This window comes from Mobula hypostoma, chromosome 1 (assembly GCF_963921235.1).
Source record: "Mobula hypostoma chromosome 1, sMobHyp1.1, whole genome shotgun sequence".
In the NCBI taxonomy this organism is placed as follows: domain Eukaryota; kingdom Metazoa; phylum Chordata; class Chondrichthyes; order Myliobatiformes; family Myliobatidae; genus Mobula; species Mobula hypostoma.
Window position 1 is genome coordinate 224,854,354 of NC_086097.1, and position 21,460 is coordinate 224,875,813.

A 21,460-nucleotide genomic window follows, 5' to 3' on the forward strand; every position below is an offset into this window, starting at 1 on the left:
CATGACTGACATTAGTGCAAACTGAGAGGAAGCTACTGACATGATGAAGGAAGCCCTGAACACTGCCAGAGATAGAGGACCTGCATTGCTGCCCTAAACACCAGCAGTGTAACAGACAGTGCGTAAGTGAAATATATCTAAGTAAATATTTTGGAAATGATTCACTTAATAATTAAATTAAAATTATATAAACAGTCAATCTTAAACACTGTGTAAGGATATTCCAGAGATTACCATGTCTCACTTTTCTAACTTGATATTAGTCATAGTCATAGTCATACCTTATTGATCCCAGGGGAAATTGGTTTTTGTTACAGTTGCACCATAAATAATTAAATAGTAATAAAACCATGAATGATTGAATAGTAATATGTAAATTATGCCAGGAAATAAGTCCAGGACCAGCCTATTGGCTCAGGGTGTCTGACCCTCCAAGGGAGGAGTTGTAAAGTTTGATGGTCACAGGCAGGAATGACTTCCTATGATGCTCTGTGCTGCATCTTGGTGGAATGAGTCTCTGGCTGAATGTACTCCTGTGCCCAACCAGTCCATTATGTAGTGGATGGGAGACATTGTCCAAGATGGCATGCAACTTGGACAGCATCCTCTTTTCAGACACCACCGTGAGAGAGTCCAGTTCCATCCCCACAACATCACTGGCCTTACGAATGAGTTTGTTGATTCTGTTGGTGTCTGCTACTCTCAGCCTGCTGCCCCAGCACACAACAGCAAACATGATAGCACTGGCCACCACAGACTCGTAGAACGTCCTCAGCATCGTCCGGCAGATGTTAAAGGACCTCAGTCTCCTCAGGAAATAGAGACGGCTCTGACCCTTCTTGTAGACAGCCTCGGTGTTCTTTGACCAGTCCAGTTTATTGTCAATTGGTATCCCCAGGTATTTGTAATCCTCCACCATGTCCACACTGACCCCCTGGATGAAAACAGGGGTCACCAGTGCCTTAGCCCTCTTCAGGTCTACCACCAGCTCCTTAGTCTTTTCACATTAAGCTGCAGATAATTTTGCTCACACCATGTGACAAAGTTTCCTACAGTAGCCCTGTACTCAGCCTCATCTCCCTTGCTGATGCATCCAACTATGGTAGAGTCATCCGAAAACTTCTGAAAATGGCAAGACTCTGTGCAGTAGTTGAAGTCCGAGGTGTAAATGGTGAAGAGAAAGGGAGACAAGACAGTCCCCTGTGGAGCCCCAGTGCTGCTGATCACTCTGTTGGACACACAGTGTTGCAAGCACACATACTGTGGTCTGCCATTTATTCATCCTTTCTCATGGCACAGAGGCCATTTTGCTTATCAAGTTTACACCAGCTCCCGTTCGTCTCCTCTCTCATACTCCCATCAAATCACTTGATTCTTCTATCGTCGATATACACTGGGGCAAGTTACAATTACCACTTAACCTACTTACCGAAACAGTACTAGGAAACTGGAGGAAACCAGAGTGCCGAACAGGAGCTCATGCACGCATGGGGAGAACATGCAAACTCCGCGCAGACAGCACCAGAGGTTTGATTTACTTCTGTCCCCCAACTGCTGCGCAGCTTCATGGAGGAAAATGATGCCTTCATTGTAAAAAAAACTTTTTAAAAATACTCTTAAACCTTTTTTCCTGATATATTGCAAGTGGGCTGTGTCTTTGATGTCAATAAATTCAAAGGTACAAAGGTTCATTTATTATCAAAGTATAGAATTCTGAAATTTATCTTCTCTGGGTAGCCATGAAACCAAGAAAGAAAAGAAAGGCAGCACAATCATCAACACTAATCCCCTCTCCATGCATAAAAAAATGGAACAGCACAAAAAAATGGAACAGATACATCAACCTCCAAATCCCTCTTCCTGCAAAAAAAAACCAAACGAAATGGAACAGCTACACCAACCCCCAAATCCTCCCCGCCCACATAAAAATTGGAGAAAGATTGGGGGAAAAACACAGAATACAAAAAAAAGCAGTAAGACCGAAAATCGCAGTCCAAGTCCACATGCAAAACGCAGAAAATCTGGGCAACATTCTCCGGAGACAGCGGCAGGCTGTCCCCTCTCTGGTAGTGTAGCAGAGCGATCCTCAGCGATAAAAAGGCAGGCAGCTGATGCACACCTTCTGCACTCACCTCTGTGTTTTCAATCTCCCTCATTGCTTTAATTGGTGAAATGAAGTCAAACATTCGCCTGCACCCCATGCCGCAGCCTGCCCACCACAATTTCGAGTACGCTGCCTCTGTCTCCCTGAATCCTTTCAGAGACTGTGAGGCACTGAAGCACCCAAATGATCTCCAAACTTCTGCATTCGCCTCGATCTCCCTCGTCACTTTAATCGGTGAACACTGGAAGCCTTAATCGGCAAAATGGAGTCGAACATCGGCTCGCACTCCATCCCATGGCCTGCCCGCCTTGAGGTTTGCGCACGCTGCCGCTGTCCCCTGGAATCCCCTCAGAGCCGGCAGAGCACCGGAACATCCAAATGATTTCCAGACAGCAAATTACAGACCCCAACAGTTCCGGAATCACATCCAGGACAAAAAGCAAACATAGAAGAAGTGAAATATACAGTTTCATGATCTATCCAGAATGTTGCTGAACAAAGGAGCATTGTACACAGACTGAAATTTCCCTGTAGTTTGGAGAGGCTATTTTGCTGATTGAATTTAGAGAATTTCCATTCTTGATCTGCAAAGTGATTAATGGGTAAGGGGAGTCTCAAATGAATCAGTAAACATCTATGAAGCTAATTTAATAAACATAGGGTCAAAAATAATGGGTCAAAGGGCCTGGTTCTGTGTTGTGGAGTTCTATGACAGTATGACTCTAAATTCCTCGGCTTTTGAAGGTGGAATCCAGATAATGACTATGGTACTTTAGGGCCAATAATTCTGTTAATGAACAAATTTGTGTATAACTATTTCCAATATAATCTCAGAGCATGGTGGACCTTGTTTAAATATTGACCTGTAAATAGCTCAAAAGTTTTCAGATGTATCTTTGTAAGTGAAGGAGGGGAACAGCTAGGTACCAATCAAATGGATTATCCTGCAGTCTGCAGGAATTTAAGATCAACTTCCTGGACATGCTCAAGTCAAAGCAGTATAGGAAACGTAATTGGAATTAATACAAACTGTTTTTTTTCCAATTTCAATGAACACTTGCATGTTAGTAAGAAAAAATATTGGAGAAAAAGGGCTGTATCACCAGATGAGTTGATTGGAAGTAGCAGATCATGTGAGGAAATCTGCAAAGTAATGACTAACCTGGGTTATAAACTTGAGGATCATTGATAGGATTTAAAGGGAGGGGAATTAACTTCAGCCTGGCCTTAAAATGAAGCTGAAGTCCAAAACAAAAAATCTGATTAGAATAAACAAGAGAGAATCTGCAGGAGCTGGAAAGCCAAGCAACACTCACAAAATGCTGGAGGAACTCAGCAGGCCAGGCAGCATCTATGGAAAAGAGTAAACAGTCGACATTTCAGGCCGAAAGCCTTTGGCAGGCCTGGAGGAAAAAAGATGAGGAGTAGATTTAAAAGGTGAGGGAGGGGAGAGAGAAACACCAGGTGATAGGTGAAACTGGGAGGGGGAGGGATGAAGTAAATAGCTGGGAAGTTGATTGGTGAAAGAGGCACAGGGCTGGAGAAGAAGGAGACTGATAGAAGGCCATGAAAGAGAGAAAAAGGGGAGGGGAACCAGAGGGAGGTGATGGGCAGGCAAAGACATAAAGTGAGAGAGGGAAAAGGGGTGGGGGACTGGTGAAGGAGAGGATGGGGGAGCATTACTGGAAGTTCGAGAAATTGATGTTCATGCCATCAGGTTGGAGGCTACCAGATGGAACCTAAGGTGTTGGTCCTCCAACCTGAATGTGGTTTCATCATGACAGTAGAGGAAGCAATGGATTGACATATCGGAATGGGAATGGGAAGTGGAATTAAAATGAGTGGGCACTGGGAGATCCCACTTCTCCTGGCGGACGGAGTGTAAATCCTCGGTGAAGCGGTCTCCCAATCTACATTGGGTCTCATTGATACACAGGAGGCCACACTGGGAGCACCGGACCCCAACAGACTCATAGGTGAAGAATTGCCTCACCTGGAAGGACTGTTTGGGGCCCTGAATGGTAGTGAGGGAGGATGTGTAGGGGCAGGTGTAGCATTTGTTCCACTTGCAAGGATAAGTGCCAGGAGGGAGACTAGTAGGGAGGGATGAATGGACAAGAGAGTCGTGTAGGGAGCAATCCCTGTGGAAAGCAGTAAGTTGGGGGAGGAAAAGATGTGCCTGGAGGTGCAATCCCGCTGGAGGTGGTGGAAGTTCCAGAGAATTATGTGCTGGAAACGGAGGCTGGTGGGATGGTAGGTGAGTGGTAGATCTCATTAGAATATATAGTGCTGAGCAAAAGTCTTAGGCACATATATATAGCTAGGTTGCCTAAGAATGTTGTGTAGGACTGTAGTTATTTTATATATTGCACTGTATGGTTGCCACAAAAATTCCCCAGATTTCATGACAAATTTTATGTGAGTGATGATAAACCTGATTCGATCTGGGTCTATTGTGGACTGAGAGTGGGAAGAAAACAGGGAGAGGGGAATCATGATTAGAAAAGGGGAAAGGGAGAGGGCAGTGAGCAGGAAGCAACAGAGAGACAGTCCTGCTGAAGGGTCTCAGCCCGAAACGTCGACTGTACTCTTTTCCATAGATGTTGCCTGGCCTGCTGAGTTCCTCCAGTGTTTTGTGTGTGTTGCTTGAATTTCCAGCATCTGCAGATTTTCTCTTGTTTGTCTCCAGAGAGACATTCTGTAATGATCAATAAACCAATTATTTGTAATCAAATAACCTTGCCTGGTGTCTCAGGGCTGGGTGTGTCTGCACCCGCACCACCTCCTCGTTCCTGGCACTCCTTCTCTGCCAACCCATGTTGCTCCACTCTCGCCACTCCCAACATCCTTTGCTCCCACCAGATTTACAAACTCGCTCTCCATTCGACGTTGAAAAATACATTACTACGCAAAAGTCTTAGGCACCCTAGCTATACATATGTGCCTAAAACTTTTGCACAGTACTGTACTTAAATAAGTGACCTACTTATATGGTTGTCTATGCTTTAAGGAAGTGCAAGATCAGACCCGAGGACCTGGAGGTGGTTGCTGCTGACCATACCACTTGACGACAACTGTGTAGGGACGGGCTTCATATTCTGGAGATGGAAAGAACAACCAGAAGACAGCAGAAGAAAGCCAGGAGAAATGCAGTCATGGTTGCCATCACTACCACCACCACTACTACCTATACATGTCCCATCTGCAATAGAGCTTGTGGGTCCAGGATAGGACTGTATAGTCATCAAAGATCTCACCGTTGAAGGAGTGGACGTCGTCATCAGATTTTGATGGACAACCAAAGACAGAGAAGAGACTTATTAGAAGATCACGCCACCAAATAATGCGACCAAAGACAACGTCCTTCAGATCGTGAAATTACTTCTTTTACTTTCTGTATTTCTTCTTCTTTTTTCCAACATGATTCAGCTATTATTGGAGCCTGTGATCAACAGCTTGATGGTGTGTTTTTGTCCAGTTGAATGGTCTGGCGCTTTGCTGTACCTCTGTGAGGTTTCAAGAGACGGGGCACAAGCTCATGACCATCTCTATTTCTCACTGATCTTGCCAATTGAAGCATTGAGGGTGATTGAAATCAACGAGGACGAGAGTGGAAGGCGAGCGGGTGTTTGGTGCCATTTGCCTGAAGGTGACAGACCTCTGTCTCACTCTCACTCATTGCTGTCAGGGGGATGGGGCCTGTGTGTGACCGATCTCTCTCTTGCTTTCACTTCGATCGCTGCTCCCAGAGGAAGGTGCCTGGGTCCTGGGTCTTGGGCAAGGTTTAATCAATGTGGTTTGTAGACTGGACTCTGTAGTTCATGTTATGATGTGTTTCTAGGTTCTGATTGCTTTTTTTTGTTGCGGTTTTATTTTATTTTTGTCAGGGAGGACTGGCTCTGTGTCCTGTAGTCAACAAACAACACAGCACTAGATTGAATTAAACTAAACCTTCCTGGACTGTTTCGTTGACTTTACTGGTTTTATTACCTATATTATGTATATTTTACTCATTTTTTTACCATTTGTGTAATTTGTTCTTTTTTTATTGGTATTTGATGTTTCTCTTTGAATGAGTTCCATTTTTTTTATTGCTTTAAGGCTGTCTGTGAGAAGAAAAATCCCTGCCTTGTATATTGCATACATACTTTGCAAATAAATGTACTTCAAATCTCTGAATCTTTGAACCTCTGCACAGCAAGGAAGTTCAAGGAAGACTCGGTTTGGGTTAGAGATTTTTTTTGTTTCCCAATCAACATGAAGTCAGCTGTTTTTGGGATTTCCATCAATAAAGAAAATTCCCCTGAATGCCTTACAGGTGGAACTGCAAAAATTGGCAATGCAGACAGCAAACCTGCAGGCAGTAGTTAGAGCTACTTCTGAGATCCCCACCTTTAGAAACTTGCCTTCCACTGACTCATTCACTTCACATGAGAGAACGAAACACTTGAATTCCACAAATGCTATAGGACCAGAGAATGCAGCAACTGTGATACTGAAGATCTTCACTCCAGAACTAGTTGGACCTCCAGCCAAGTAATCCTAGTATAGTTACAACACTAGAATTTACTCAACAGTGTGGAAAACTGCCCAGGTATATCCTATTCACAAAAGACAAAATGGTTTGAATCTAACAAATTATACCCCAACCATCTATTCCAAACCATCTGCAAGGTCACGGAAGTTGTCATCTACGGTGCAATTAAGCAACACTTACTCTACAATGACTTGGCTTTTGGCACCCAGTTTGGGTGCTGTTAGGAAAATTTGGCTTCAGACATCATCACAGCCTGGTTGAATTCCAGAAGTGTACCCGGAGAAGTGTGAGGTGGTACACTTTGGAAGGACAAACTCCAAGGCAGAGTACAAAGTAAATGGCAGGATACTTGGTAGTGTGGAGGAGCAGAGGGATCTGGGGGTACATGTCCATAGATCCCTGAAAGTTGCCTCACAGGTAGTTAGGGTAGTTAAGAAAGTTTATGGGGTGTTAGCTTTTATAAGTCGAGGGATAGAGTTTAAGAGTCGTGAGGTAATGATGTAGTTCTATAAAACTCTGGTTAGGTCACACTTGGAGTACAGTCTCCAGTTCTGGTCACCTCACTATAGGAAGGATGTGGAAGCATTGGAAAGGGTACAGAGGAGATTTGCCAGGATGCTAACTGGTTTTGGAGTATGCATTATGATCAGAGATGAAGGGAGCTAGGGCTTTACTCTTTTGAGAGAAGGAGGATGAGAGGAGACATGATAGGGGTGTACAATAAGAGGAATAGATAGAGTGGATAGCCAGCGCCTCGTCCCCAGGGCACCACTGCTCAATACAAGAGGACATGGCTTTAAGGTAAGGGGTGGGAAGTTCAAGAGGGATATTAGAGGAAGGTTTTTTACTCAGAGAGTGGTTGGTGCGTGAAATGCACTGCCTGAGTCAGTGGTGGAGGCAGATACACTAGTGAAGTTTAAGAGACTACTAGACAGGTATATGGAGGAATTTAAGGTGGGGTGGGGGGTTATATGGGAGGCAGGGTTTAAGGGTCGGCACAACATTGTGGGCAGAAGGGCCTGTTCTGTGCTGTACTATTCTATGTTCTACGTAAGTAACCATGGCAGCATTTAACCAACTGTGGAATCATGGTGTTGTGGTAAAACTGAAATCAATCAGTATCAAAGGTAAAAGACTCAAGTGTTCAGAGTTGTATCACACACAGTGGAAGGTGGTTATTGCTGTTGGAATTTGATCATTGCAGTTCCAAGACAATATGTCCAGGGACCAGCAAGTAAATACCATTACTAAGACAGCACAGCAGCACCTCTACTTTTCTAGAAGATTATGCAAATTCAGTATGTCAACTAAACCTTGAGATGCTTATATAGATGCAAACACGAGGAAATCTGCAGTTGCTGGAAATTCATGCAACATACATCAAAGTTGCTGGTGAACACAGCAGGCCAGGCAGCATCTCTGGGAAGAGGTACAGTTGACGTTTCGGGCCGAGAGCCTTCGTCAGGACTAACTGAAGGAAGAGCTAGCAAGAGATTTGAAAGTGGGAGGGGGAGGGGGAGATCCAAAATGATAGGAGAAGACAGGAGGGGGAGGGATGGAGCCAAGAGCTGGACAGGTGATTGGCAAAAGGGATATGAGAGGACCATGGGACAGGAGGCCCAGGGAGAAAGAAAAGGGGGAGGGGGGAAAAACAGAGGATGGGCAAGGGGTATAGTGAGAGGGACAGAGGGAGAAAAAGGAGAGAGAGAAAAGGAATGTGTATATAAATCAATAACGGATGGGGTACGATATATAAATAAATAATGGATGGGGTACGCCATCGTTACTGATTTATATACACACATTCTTTTTCGCTCTCTCCTTTTTCTCCCTCTGTCCCTCTCACTATACCCCTTGCTCATCCTCTGGGTTTCCCCCGCTCCCCCTTTTCCTTCTTCCTGGGCCTCCTGTCCCATGATCCTCTCATATCCCTTTTGCCAGTCAGCTGTCCAGCTCTTGGCTCCATCCCTCCCCCTCCTGTCTTCTCCTATCATTTTGGATCTCCCCCTCCCCCTCCCACTTTCAAATCTCTTACTAGCTCTTCCTTCAGTTAGTCCTGACGAAGGGTCTCGGCCCGAAACGTCGACTGTACCTCTTCCCAGAGATGCTGCCTGGCCTGCTGCGTTCACCAGCAACTTTGATGTGTGATGCTTATATAGATGCACAGTGGGGAGTATCCTGACTGGTTGTATCACGGATTATAGCCCAGCCCATCACAGGAAAAGTACTCCCCGCCATTAAGCACATCTGCAAGGAGCACAGCCACAAGAAAGCAGCATCCATCATCAAGGACTCCCACCATCCAGGCAGTTCCATTCTCGCTAAGAGGAGGTACAAGAGTTTTCGGTCCCACACCACCAGGTTCAGAAAAAGTTATTGCCTTTCAACCATCAGGTTCCTGAACCAGCGTGGGTAACTTCACTCAATATTGAACTGATTCCACAACCTATGGACTTACAATCATGGTCACTGTATTAGGTATGCATGTACACTTGCTTGTTATGCAAATATCTAATCAGCCGATTGTGTGACAGCAACTCAATGACAGGTTTCAATGAGATTCTTCTCGCCCCACCATTCCTCTAAACTGCAGTGAGTGAGCCATCAAACACTCTTCAAATGTTAACCTTTGCATACCTGGAATCATTCTTGTGAACCTCCTCTGGACCCTTTCCAACATTAGCACATCTTTTCTTAAATAAGGGGCTCAAAACTGCTTACAAGACTCCAAGGGCATTCTGACCAATGCCTTATAATGACTCAACATTACTTCCTTGCTTTTTAATTCTAGTCCTCTCAAAATGAATGCTAACATTGCATTTGCCTTCCTCTACCGGCAAGTTATTCTTTAGCGAATCTTGCACCATGACTTCCAAGTCCCTTTGCACCTCTGATTTTTGAATTTTCTCCCTGTTTAGAAAATAGCCTATGCCTTTATTTCTTCCACCAAAGAGAATGACCATACATTTTCCTACACTATACTGCATCTGTCACTTCCTTGCCTATTCTCCTAATCTGTCTTTAGTCCTTCTGCAGACTCCCTGCTTCCTCAACACTACTTGCCCCAATACCTATCTTCATATTGTCCACAGACTTGGCCACAAAGCCATCATATCATTGGATAAGAGCTACGCTAATCTAGGCATTTGCTAAAACTGATCTGCTTGGCCACAAGGCCTTCAAGTCTGTCACCCAAATGGTTGTCTGTCCAAATAGATCAAATTCTCAAATACGGAAGAAATTTGTCGCAGTTAAATATCTAGTCCATAGCTATGAGTCTGCAGAGTCTTACCAATGAATCCTTGCAAAGATGACTCTTAAGATAATTAAAAACTCAAAAATAATATTTTGTAAGATACTAATTTCAACAGCATTAAATGTCATAGTCATAGTCATACTTTATTGATCCTGAGGGAAATTGGGTTTCGTTACAGTTGCTCCAACCAAGAATAGGCTATAAATATAGCAATATAAAACCATAAATAATTAAATAATAATATGTAATAAGTATGCAGAAGCAATATGAGAGAAAACAAGCAATAATTAGGTGAACTAAACCAAAACTGTCAAAATTGCATCTTTCCTTATCATTCATACCTTGTGCTGTTCTCTGCAACCCCTTGCAAATGTTCACACATTAGCAATATCAACAAAATATTTAACTCCTGTGAGGTTCTTTGATGTTACTCTGGAAATTAAATGATATTTGAACATTATTATACCATAATATAGGTGTATCATATTTTGTTTGAGATATGATCTGTTGTTGTTAAAATGTTCTCCAATTAATTTTGAAAATCTAGAAGTGAAGGCCTTCAAGGGGAATGTTCACCGACATTTAATAATCCTGAATGAATACACACAATGGCTTCTTTATTAGGTACTTCCTACAACTAATAAAGCGGCCACTGAGTGTATGTTCATGGTCTTCTACTGCTGTAGCCAATCCAATTTAAGGCTTGGCGTGCTGTGCATTCAGTGATGCTTTTCTGGATACTACGGTTGTAAAGTACGTTATTTAAGTTACTGTTACGGAAAACTGTGTGCTGAATGCGAAGGCTCATGGGGTGGTGGGTGAGATCAAGAGGAACTCTTTGCTTGTTAAGGCAGCAGGAAGAAGGGGTAAGGGCAGATGTTCAGGAAATGGAGGAAATGCAGGTGAGGGCAGCATCAGTGGTGGAGAAAGGGAAATCCTGTTCTTTGAAGGAGGAGGAGGACACCTTTGATGCTCTGGAAAGGAAAGCTTCACCTTGGGAACAAATGCAGTGAAGACAAAAGAACTGAGGAAAGGGAACAGCATTTTTACAAGAGACAAGGTGGGAAGAGGTATAGTCAAAATAGCCGTGGGAATTGATAGGTTCCTAAAAGATATCGGTAGACAGTTTGTCTCCATAGATGAAGACAGAGAGATTGAGCAAAGGGAGAGAGGTGTCAGAAATGGACCAAGTGAACTTAAGGGCAGGGTGAAAGTTGGAGGCAAGGTTGATGAAACTGATGAGCTCAGCATGGGTGCATGAAGCAGCAGCAAAGCAGTCATCTGTGTAGCACGGAAAGATTTGGGGAACATTACCAGGCAAGGCTTGGAATATGGACTGTTCCATGTCGTCTGTAAAAGGGCAGGCATAGCTGGGGCCCATGTCAGTGCCCATTGCTACGTGTTGAGTTTGGAGAAAGTGAGGGGGGGTGAGCTGAAAGACAAATTGTTGAGTATGAGGACGAGCTCTGCCGGATGGAGAAGTGTGGTGGTGAAGGGGAACTGTTCGGGTCCACCATATGGAGGAGGGCAGTGGAATTGGTCATGAGCTTCTTCTAAGCCCATTCAATATCAAAAATGTTGCCATAATTTTACCTCTCATTCTTCTAAACTTCTATGAGAAAAGGTCAATCTTTTATTCCTTAGAAGTAAATCTAGGCATCAACTTAGTGAATCTTCCCAGTATTAAGAAATGTGTCAGAAGCAGGACTAAATATTTAGTGCAAAGACCCACCAAACCAATGAAATTCCAGCACAGGACCACCATCTTCATGCTTAACGAAGTGCAGTAGATTATGCACTGTTGGATCAGAAAAATCTCTGCAGCCTGAATATTTTCAATAAAAATTCTAATGTCATTTATAACTGATAGAGGAAGGTGCTCCCCAAAATTAAGCATGCTAGGTTCAGAGTGTGAGACAAATCTGAAGCAACCATATGAAATTAATATTGCCAAGTTGACCCAATTGTCAAGATTTTGAAGGTTCCCATGGATTCCAGCATTCAGCCAATTCAGTTTGTTCCATGTGGTGTGGAGGGATATTGAAATCAGCAAAGGTGGAAATGTTGAAAACAACTCCAGTGTAATCCAGATGTGGAAATATCCTCTCCAGGCACTAACTCAATCTTGTTCTATCTAAAACGAACAAAACAATGGGTCAAACCTAACAATTCATTATATTTCATTCAATCTGCAGCAAGAAGAACATGGAATTAATAATAATCTCAAGACACACTAAACTGCAAAGAGTATACCTCCAGTACCAAAGTAGTTTCAGTGACATGCTGGATCTTGCTATGTGACACGATCTCCGTCATTCAGATTAAAGGAACTTCTGATATCAAAAAGAAAAAGGTAGCATATGAAAAGTCGGGGAATAAATAGGAAGGGAAAAGGGGAGCATTGAAACAGGGAATGAGGATGGCTAAAAGGAGCCGAGGAACAACTTTAGAATGCAGAATTAAAGAGAACCACAAGGCAGTTTATATGAACACTAATGCTAGGTTAAGTAGAGACTACTCCACTTACAATGGATAGAATTTAAAGGATACAAAGGAGAGACTACTACAATGGATAGAATTTATGCCAGTAAACAGAGGAAATGTCAAGATACTCTGCTTTGGTATTCACCAAGGAGACGAACATAGAGATGGTGGGATAAGGGAAGGGTGTGCTCATATTTAAGTGCATGTTTATATAAGGAAGGAGGAGATGTTGGGGAAAAACTTAAAGGTGGATGTCTCCAGAGCCTGATAGGATCTATTCTCTGTAATTGAAGAGATTGCTGGGGCCTTGACAGAGATCTTTGTATTCTGTTTCGTTGCCTGCGAGGTGTTAGGAGACTGGAGAGTAGCTATTGCATTCCTTTCATTTAAGATGGGCTATAGAGACATGCAAGGAAATTATACACAGGTAAATCTTACATAGGTGGTAGAGAAATTATTGGAGAAGATTCTTAAGAAATGGATTGACTTACATCTGGCAAAGCATGAGCTTATTTGGGGTAGTCAACGCACCTTTGTGCAGGGGAGTTCATGTCTTACAAAGATAATGAAGAGGTGGCCAAGATGATTGCCGAGAGCAGAACAGAAATGTTCTATATGTGGATTTTTGTAAAGCATTTGATGAAGTCCCTCATGATAGCTTGATCCATAAGGTTTAGGCTCATGACATCCATGATAACTTGGTAGTTTGGCTTGGTCATAGAAGGCAAAATATAGTGGTGAAAGGGTATTATTCTGACTGGAGTATCTTACCAGGATCATTGTTTTTGTGATATATGTGATTTGGACAAAATTGACTGATTTCACTAGAGCAGGGGTTTCCAACCTTCTTTTATGCCATGGACCAAACCATTAAACAAGGGGTCTTTGGAGCCCAGGTTCAGAACCCCTGCTCTAGAGCATTGGGAGCTGAGGGGTGTCTCTGGTAAAAAAAATAACATGATGCACAGATCTAATAAATAGTGTAGACCTGTCCTGACGAAGGGTCTCGGCCCGAAACGTTGACTGTACCTCTTACTAGAGATGCTGCCTGACCTGCTGCGTTCACCAGCAACTTTGATGTGTGTTGCTATAATAAATAGTGGGAGTCTTTCACCCAGATTGGAAATACTAGCGGGCATAGATTTAAGTTGAGATGGGGAAAGTTTAAAGGAGATTTACGAGAAAAGTTCTTACAGAATGAATGGTAGATACCTAGAATACATTGCCAGGGGAACAGGTGGAAGCCAATAAAATGATAAATGTTTGAGGCATTTAGACAAGCACGTGAACAGGCAGAGCATGTAACAATATAGAACAGGAGAGGTGAACCTTTTTGACAGCCAGTGTCCAAATTGTTGATAATCTCCTAAAAAATTCCTTCCTGTGCCATGATAATTTGAGTAGAGACAATTATTGATTAATGAAGTAGTAAAATAATTATTGAATATTTTAAGGAAAAAGGACAAGTCCTGTTGCCTATTTATATGTATTCATTGTTTTATTATTGATCAAAGTATAACAGAGACATATTGAGATAATTGAAGCATTTTAGAAAACCTGTTCAAAAAGTATTAATATTAATCTTTTAAAAAGACAATTGAAAAATAATTCAGGGAGGCTACATGCAGTATTTACCATGATTATACTGAATGTCCAGTATTCACTCACAAATGACAGAAGAAAAAAATATAACAATACCAACTGGCTCAACCATTTACCATCCAAATATACCAGGTACACTGGGTCTCCAAGGATTTCAAAACGTATCATCCAACATTTAATGTCTCATAAGCATCTAGCTGGCACTATGCTGGAATGACACTTTTCCTGAGAAAACATCTCACTGCTCTGGGATGGTAAAAACATATTTGCGGCTTCATTTGGCAGTACAAATAACCCTTTTTATTATGGTGGGGGTTAAGGAATAAAGCAATGGCACAGCATACTGTGCACCCACAATTTTTTTTGCATGTACCATCATGGGCATATGTGCCAATGATTCACCACCTGTGAACACTAGTAAGGATGATGGTGAGGCAGTAATGGCTAGAGGGTGGTAAATATGTGGGTGCCACGTCATTGGGTATATTTAAAGCAGAGGTTAGACCATAACACCATAAGACATAGGAGCAGAATTAGGCCATTCAATCATGGCTGATCATTTTTCCCCCCTCCTCAGCCCATTCCCTGGCCTTCTTCCCATAACCTTTGATGCTGTGTCCAATTAAGAACCTATCAATCTCTGCCTTAAATATACCCAACAACATGGCCTCCAAAGCTGCCTGTGGTAACAAATTCCACAAATTTCATAATCATAATCATAAATTCACCATCGTCAGGCTAAAGAAATTTCTCTGCATCCCTGTTTTGAATGGGCACCCCTCTATCCTGAGCTGTGCCCTCTTGTCCTAGATTCCCCCACCATGGGAACCACTCTTTCCATATCTACTCTGTCTAGGCACTTCAATATCCAAAAGGGTTCAATAAGATTCCCCCTCATCTTCCTAACTTCCAGCAAGTACAGACCCAGAGCCATCAAACATTCCTCATGTTTTCATTTCCAGAATCATTCTTGCGAACCTCCTCTGAACCCTCTCAATACCAGCACATCTTTTCATAGATGCTGAGCCCAAAACTGTTCACAATACTCAAGGTGAGACCTCACCAGTGCCTTATAAAGCCTCAGCATCACATTCCTGCTCTTGTATTCTAGACTTCTTGAAATGAATGCTAACATTGCATTTGCCTTCCTCACCACTGACTCAACCTGCAAATTAACCTTTACAGTGTTCAGCACAAGGATTCCCAAGTTCTTCTGCTCAGATTTTTGGATTTTCTCCCCATTTAGAAAATGGTCTGCACATTTATTTCTACTACCAAAGTGCATGACCATGCATTTTCCAACATTGGTATTTCATTTGCCACTCTCTTGCCCATTCTCCTAAGTCCTTCCGCAGCCTACCCGTTTCCTCAACACTCCCTGCCCCTCTTTGTATCTTCTGCAAACTTGGCAACAAGCCATCTATTTCATCATCTAATAGGTTGATAGGTTTTTGATTAGTAAGTGTGTTAAATATTACAGACGCCATTCAGATGAAAAATAAATCAGCTATGATGGAGTGGCAGAGCTGACTTGATGGGCCAAATGGCCTAATTTTGCTTACGTGCAGGCAGATGGGATTAGTTTGGATTGGCCTCATGGTCAGTATAGACATAACGGCTGAGTGGCCTTTTCCTGTGCTGTTCTATGTGTTTGTTCTTCGTTCTGTGATCACATTTCTCAACGACCACTGATACCTGGGCAATGCCACAGGAATTTTCAGTGGCCTTGGCAAGCCTTTAGTATTTTGTTGCCTGCTCCTACAATTCAAGATAAAAACAACTATTTGCTTTTTCCTTGTGACCAAAATTTTTTTCGGGGTGGGGGGGGAAGATTTATGCTTCACTTTTTCTACTGGGTGCATTTTTACCTGCAGACACTAGGTAAAAGAATAAAGAGAAGCAGGGAGTGCGGATTTAAATCCAAGTGATCCCGGCCAAAAACGGTGTCGGGAAAAATCTTCAAAGCACAGAATGCTTTTCCCGTAAGTGGAGGAACGGACCCCGGCGATACCTTTACAGTCCTTGGGAGCAGACTAAAATGAGAATGTCGCTCCCGCTGGGATTAGGTAACACAAATAAAAGTTCCCCGTGAGCTTTCCGTGCACCTGAACTCACTTCTCATAAACAGTTCAAATGACATAAAGAATAGGCGGACTCCGGGGTAAAGGTAAGAGCGGATTCTGTGTTGTTCACGTGAACCAATTTTTCTCAGGTCTGCAGGAGAGGAAACGCGTTACTTTCAGTGCAAAATATTGTGAGCGAGACAACGAACCCTTCAGCAGTCCCTGCGAGCGTTACATTTATGGTGCATTGGGTACAGAGGGAGAATCGTAAACGGAATTATCTTTACCTGTTCAAAGTACGAGAAAAGTCCTGCCCCCTTCTCCCTTTCCAACCGTGAAGTTAGAGAGTGGGGAAGGGCCGGCACTGTACAAGGTAACAACTGACGGCGTGAAGCGGGACAACAAGTCCCTTTGACGTTAGTTACTGTTTAACATCTCCACCCACTTGGAGCTGATTCAAAGATCGATGCGGTGACAGCTTGGTGAGGCCCCGGCGCCTAGGAGCAGGCGGCGCTCAGCAACAGATGGCAAGGGCGCACCTTCGTCCCGCAGTTTGCCCCCTCCGCCGCTTGAGCTGAGCCATCGCCCGCTGGCCGCTGCCACTGCAATGACAACTAGCCGCCCGGACTCCTGGTAATCAGACGGAAGGTAAGAATCGGCGGCCTTTTTGTGTTCAGATTGCGCTCATTCCCTCTTCTTCATCTCCCCCTCCCCCTCCACCCACCTTTGGAGCAGAAGTATATAAACAGTGGACGGTACACGTGACGGGAGAGTCCCCTCACCCTCTTGCGCTTTTAAGACCTTCACTACTTCTCAGCCTCCTTTTATTTGTTTCTACAGGAACATTTGCGATAGTGAAGGGGCGGGAACTTTTAGGGATAGCAAAAAAACTATGTTCACTGTTTTTCTTGAAGGTTCATGTCACCTTTTGGGAAACTAGGGATACGTCTTTTCCCCTCTGCTGTCCAGCCCGTTGTGTGCGTATCGGGTTTACCGGTGGGGGAGGCCACCTTGTTGGTGAATTCACTGTTCGGGTTCTTAGCGAACTCGAGCCGTCAACTGAATGAAATGCCACTAATCCCAGGCACTGTGCTGTGATTTCGTTACCAGGGTATAGTCATTTGTGGCCTGACTTCAGAAAAGTATTTGACCACCTTCTGCATTGAGTCATTCCGATAATTTGTGATATTCTGATCATTTCGCAAACTGCAAAGTTTAATTGCAGCGAATTAATATTATTAAAAGCGGACGGAAAGTTGTATCTTGGCATATAGATTAAGATGTCTACACAACATTTTATTTTTTTTAAAGCGCGAACGGGAGCAGGACATGGGGAGCAATTTGTGTGAGTGGTCACGGGAACAAATTAATTCGGAAATCGAATTGTTCCTAGATTTATTTGGTTAAAAGTACGGCAAGATTTACTAAAGTTAAATAGTCTATGGCTAATACTGGAAAAAAGTTTTATTAAATGTTATATGTGACAAAACTATACAGGCAACCTCATTTGCTCATCTAGTTCAAACACTTAATGTAAATAAGAGGAAATTTTTGTTGTCTCATTTTCTGGCTGTCACAGTGTGTCAGTTCTCGGTCATTGACTCCACCTGGCTCTGAACTAACCCAAGGCATATATTTACTCAAAGAGGTGTCAATATTTTAATTCTGATGAGCTACAACAATTTAAAACGCCGAATGCCTTGTATTAATGGTGAGTCGTGGCCGAGCTCATTTCCACTGGGGTGGGAAAGTGCGCGACAAGGTGCGTTCGGCAAGCTGTATTTGGGGCATGCTCAAACGAGCTCGTATCCAATGGAAACGGGACTGAGAGTTTTGGATCTGTAGATGAAAGACTTATTCCATTTCGGTTTTAGTTCGTATTCATATCTGGATTTTGTGTAATTCTCAGGAATACTTTAGCAGGTGAAGTTGGTGAATTAACAATTCACCCGATCGCTGCATGTCACACGCACTCTAGTGTTTTTTATTGGGATCCGGGGTGGAATGGCGGTGGTGGTGGAGAATTGAGGAAGATGGAAGACCTATTCAGGACATACTTAGCGGACAAGCGCCGAGGTAGATTTTGATCACTGAGACAAAGCTAATAAGGGCTGAACTCTACGAAGCGATTTCAAGAACTTGCTGCAGATTACATTGATTCCAGTTGACATAACGTTGTTAAATTTATACTGTTTGAAAGAATTCTAGTGAATGTTAACTTAGTACTAAATCTAGCTCAATTTAAAACATTAATTTTCTCTTTTTTTTCACACCCCAAAAGAATAAAACTAGGTTTTGGAAATGCACCAACCATATGCAATGCTTGATGTTACAACGGGTAGTTCCGTCCCCTGACATTGCATTTATTTTCAAATCCATTTTCAGAGCCTTTCCCTTTTGCTTTTGCCATTCCTCACACATCCATTTATTTGGATTAAAACTGCACCCTATTATTGGGAGCATTTTCTGCTTCATCAGAAATTAATTATTCTGTTTTTGGCTCACTTTGACTTTTGCTTCTATTGAGTAGATTGTAAGTGGTGTTAGTGGATGATAAAATTATAACATACTATTTTAATTTTCCTCTTTGGGCTAGACACACAACGTTGGTACTCTATGATGTATGTCAACATATGCTCACAGGGCAGCTAAACAGAAAACACACAAAGCTGGCTAAAGCAAACAAGACCTTTAGCATAGAAAAGGATTAAGGCACAAATTCTGAATTCTTCACTCAGCAGAAATGGTGTGGTTGGGGTGATATGATACACTGATACAGCAATATTTCACCTATATCAAAAAGGAACAAAACATTTCCATTTTAGATCAGTGCTTTGGTGGTGTGTGGTAGCATTGTGATAAATAAAATAATCTGCACAATCTTATTGAAATTAGTACACATAATATCTTTTTCTTTCATGAATATATTGTGACCTTCCATGCTACGAATTAGTTATTCCCTGAGTTACGAACATCCGACTTACGAACAACTCGTACTTAGGCATTATGGCAGGCCATTCATATTATATTAAAAAATTTTCGGCTCGAAGAAGGAGAATACTGTCCGCCATTTTAAGTCAGATCATGTTGCCGTTAACACCGTGTTGAATGTGTAACTTTGTATTTGGCTTAAATTTTTCTTAGCAAGATTCACCCTGACCTCCACTTTCCAGTCAGCACCACCTCCACTTGTCCCACTTAACCTGTCTCAGTGTGGGTGGACTTTAGGACCCGGATGAGCACAGGACCAGCCGCCCGCGGCTGCTGCTGAATCCGCAGTGTTTGTTCCATTGACGGAAAACAATCACGATTGAAAATAAAGTGGAAGTAATAAAGCGATCGGAAAGAGGTGAAATGCCATCGGTCATTGGAAAAGCATTCGGCTACATTCGGTCAAGGATTGGAACAATTTTAAAGGATATAGTGAGAATAATGGAGCATGTGAAAGGCCCTGCTCCGATGAAAGCTACAATTATTACTAAGCAATGCAGTGGTTTAATTATTGAAATACATATGTTTAAGTGTTTCATATGCATAGAAAGGTAAAATATATACTATATACTAAGACAAACGTTTGACTAACTGATGCTAAATAGCACTGGATGTACCTGTTCCAACTTACGTACAAATCCAACTTAAAGATAGACTTAGGAACGGAACTCATTCGTAACCCGGGGACTTTCTGTAATGGAATTCAGACGTAAGGAATGATGTCATGAGCTGCTTGATTGGAAAATGAAGGGTATAATCACTACGTAATCATCCCTGGGCACTGTGCAAAGAGTTGTCTTGTATTGTTTAGTAACAAGACTGTATTGGCATTCATTATGTCTATATTATCCCAAAAATATGTACATCAAAGTTGGATTATTTAATATTCCTATGGCAGCAGCTATAAGTCAATGCTAGCTTTTGCTCTTTTCAATCTCACATGGCTGATAAGGACTGCCTGTGGGAACTTGCTAAGTAAACAGAGGATAGTGAAGCTAGATCTGTGGTCACCTGCAGGCTATACTGGAAAAGACAAGGGAATCCTTTTCATGAAAGTTATTTTTTCTTGATCCAGAAGGGATTTAGAGAACAATTTCAGTAATTTCCAGTAATTTCATGTTTGCCATTACTAATATTTGCTGTTTATTTCCAGATGATTTATTGACTATGTTTAATCAGCCCAACTAATATGGTTGGTTTTGATCTCATCCAGATTATTAGCAATTGAGTTGCTAGTCCTGTTATTTAACCACTAAATCAGCAATGTAGTTACCCATTTCAATCTAACTAAAACATGTGCTGGTGTTCATTCTTTCTCTGGGATAGTCTCCTCAGGGACTTGTAATGACCTGATAAGTCATTGTCATGGACAACATTTCCAAAGTTGTTCTACTTGCCTTTACTATGCATGCTGCATTGCATAACTCATGATCAGCAACTTTTACAAATGTGTTAGCCATCTGTAGCAATTTATTTGGTAAACAATCTCTCCAATGTGTCCTCCTAAATCTTTGGCGATGCAGTATCAAGAAAGTATGGAGAATCTGGTGCCAATACCTGTGCAGAGGCAGGTAACCAGCACATTACTTGCACGATGAAAAGAACTGGTAAAAAAATAACTTGATGGAATCAGTTAAGATCATTCAGTGCAAGAAATAATGCAGAGGTAGGCAATATAGACTAAAGGGTAGAGATCTTAATCATGGGCAGGTTCAGAGGAAACTGGGTGTTTTTGCATAAAGCTTTGAAAGTGGCAAGACATACTGGGAGGATGTTTATAAAGCAGAGGTCATCCTGGATATTGGAGATGTAGAGTACAAAAGCAAGGAAGATGCATTGAAACTCTATAAAACACTAATTAATCTACAACTGGAGCACTGTCCAAATTTGGTCACTCTAGGAAAATGCTGGAGGTGACAAAGGATTGTTTTAGATTGGTGCATGGACTGTGGGATTTCAGCTAGATGGAGAAGCTGGAGTTCTGCTTGGTACAACGAAGGTTGGGATGAAATTTTGATAGAGGTATTCAAAAGAATGATCAGTTTCAGTGGGTTAAACAAGCTTTCATTAACATATGATTCAAAGAAACATTGATGATGTCTCATTGGTACATACAAAGAGAAATGTGAAGATAAATGTTTCTTACCTTGAGAGTAGTTTGAGATCTGCTCTCTGTAGGTATAGAATCAATAAATCACATGAGAAATTCTACAGATGCTGGAAATCCAAAGCAGCACATACAAAATGCTGGATGAATGCAGCAGATCAGGCTGGAAATGAATGGATAGTTAATGTCTTGAGCTGAGACCCTTCAGGATCGAGAAGGGAGGGGAAAGGTGCCAGAATAAAAAGGTTGAGGGAGGGTAGGGTGGCTAGCTGGAAGGTGTAGATGAAGCCAGGTGGGTGGGAAAGATCAAGGAAAG

General features: G+C 42.4%; 1 protein-coding gene across 2 annotated transcripts in view; it reads left to right on the top strand.

Annotated features, from left to right (window-relative positions):
• The first annotated feature begins 16,533 nt into the window (after positions 1-16,533).
• LOC134355428 (hepatocyte nuclear factor 4-gamma-like) overlaps positions 16,534-21,460 on the top strand; it is a 179,799-nt gene continuing 174,872 nt past the window's right edge. The window contains exon 1 of one of the 2 annotated variants that reach the window (XM_063065340.1): positions 16,534-16,694. The gene's annotated coding sequence lies outside the window, so the exon portion shown is untranslated. The remainder of the gene's footprint in view (positions 16,695-21,460) is intronic. The other variant, XM_063065319.1, reaches the window with a different exon arrangement.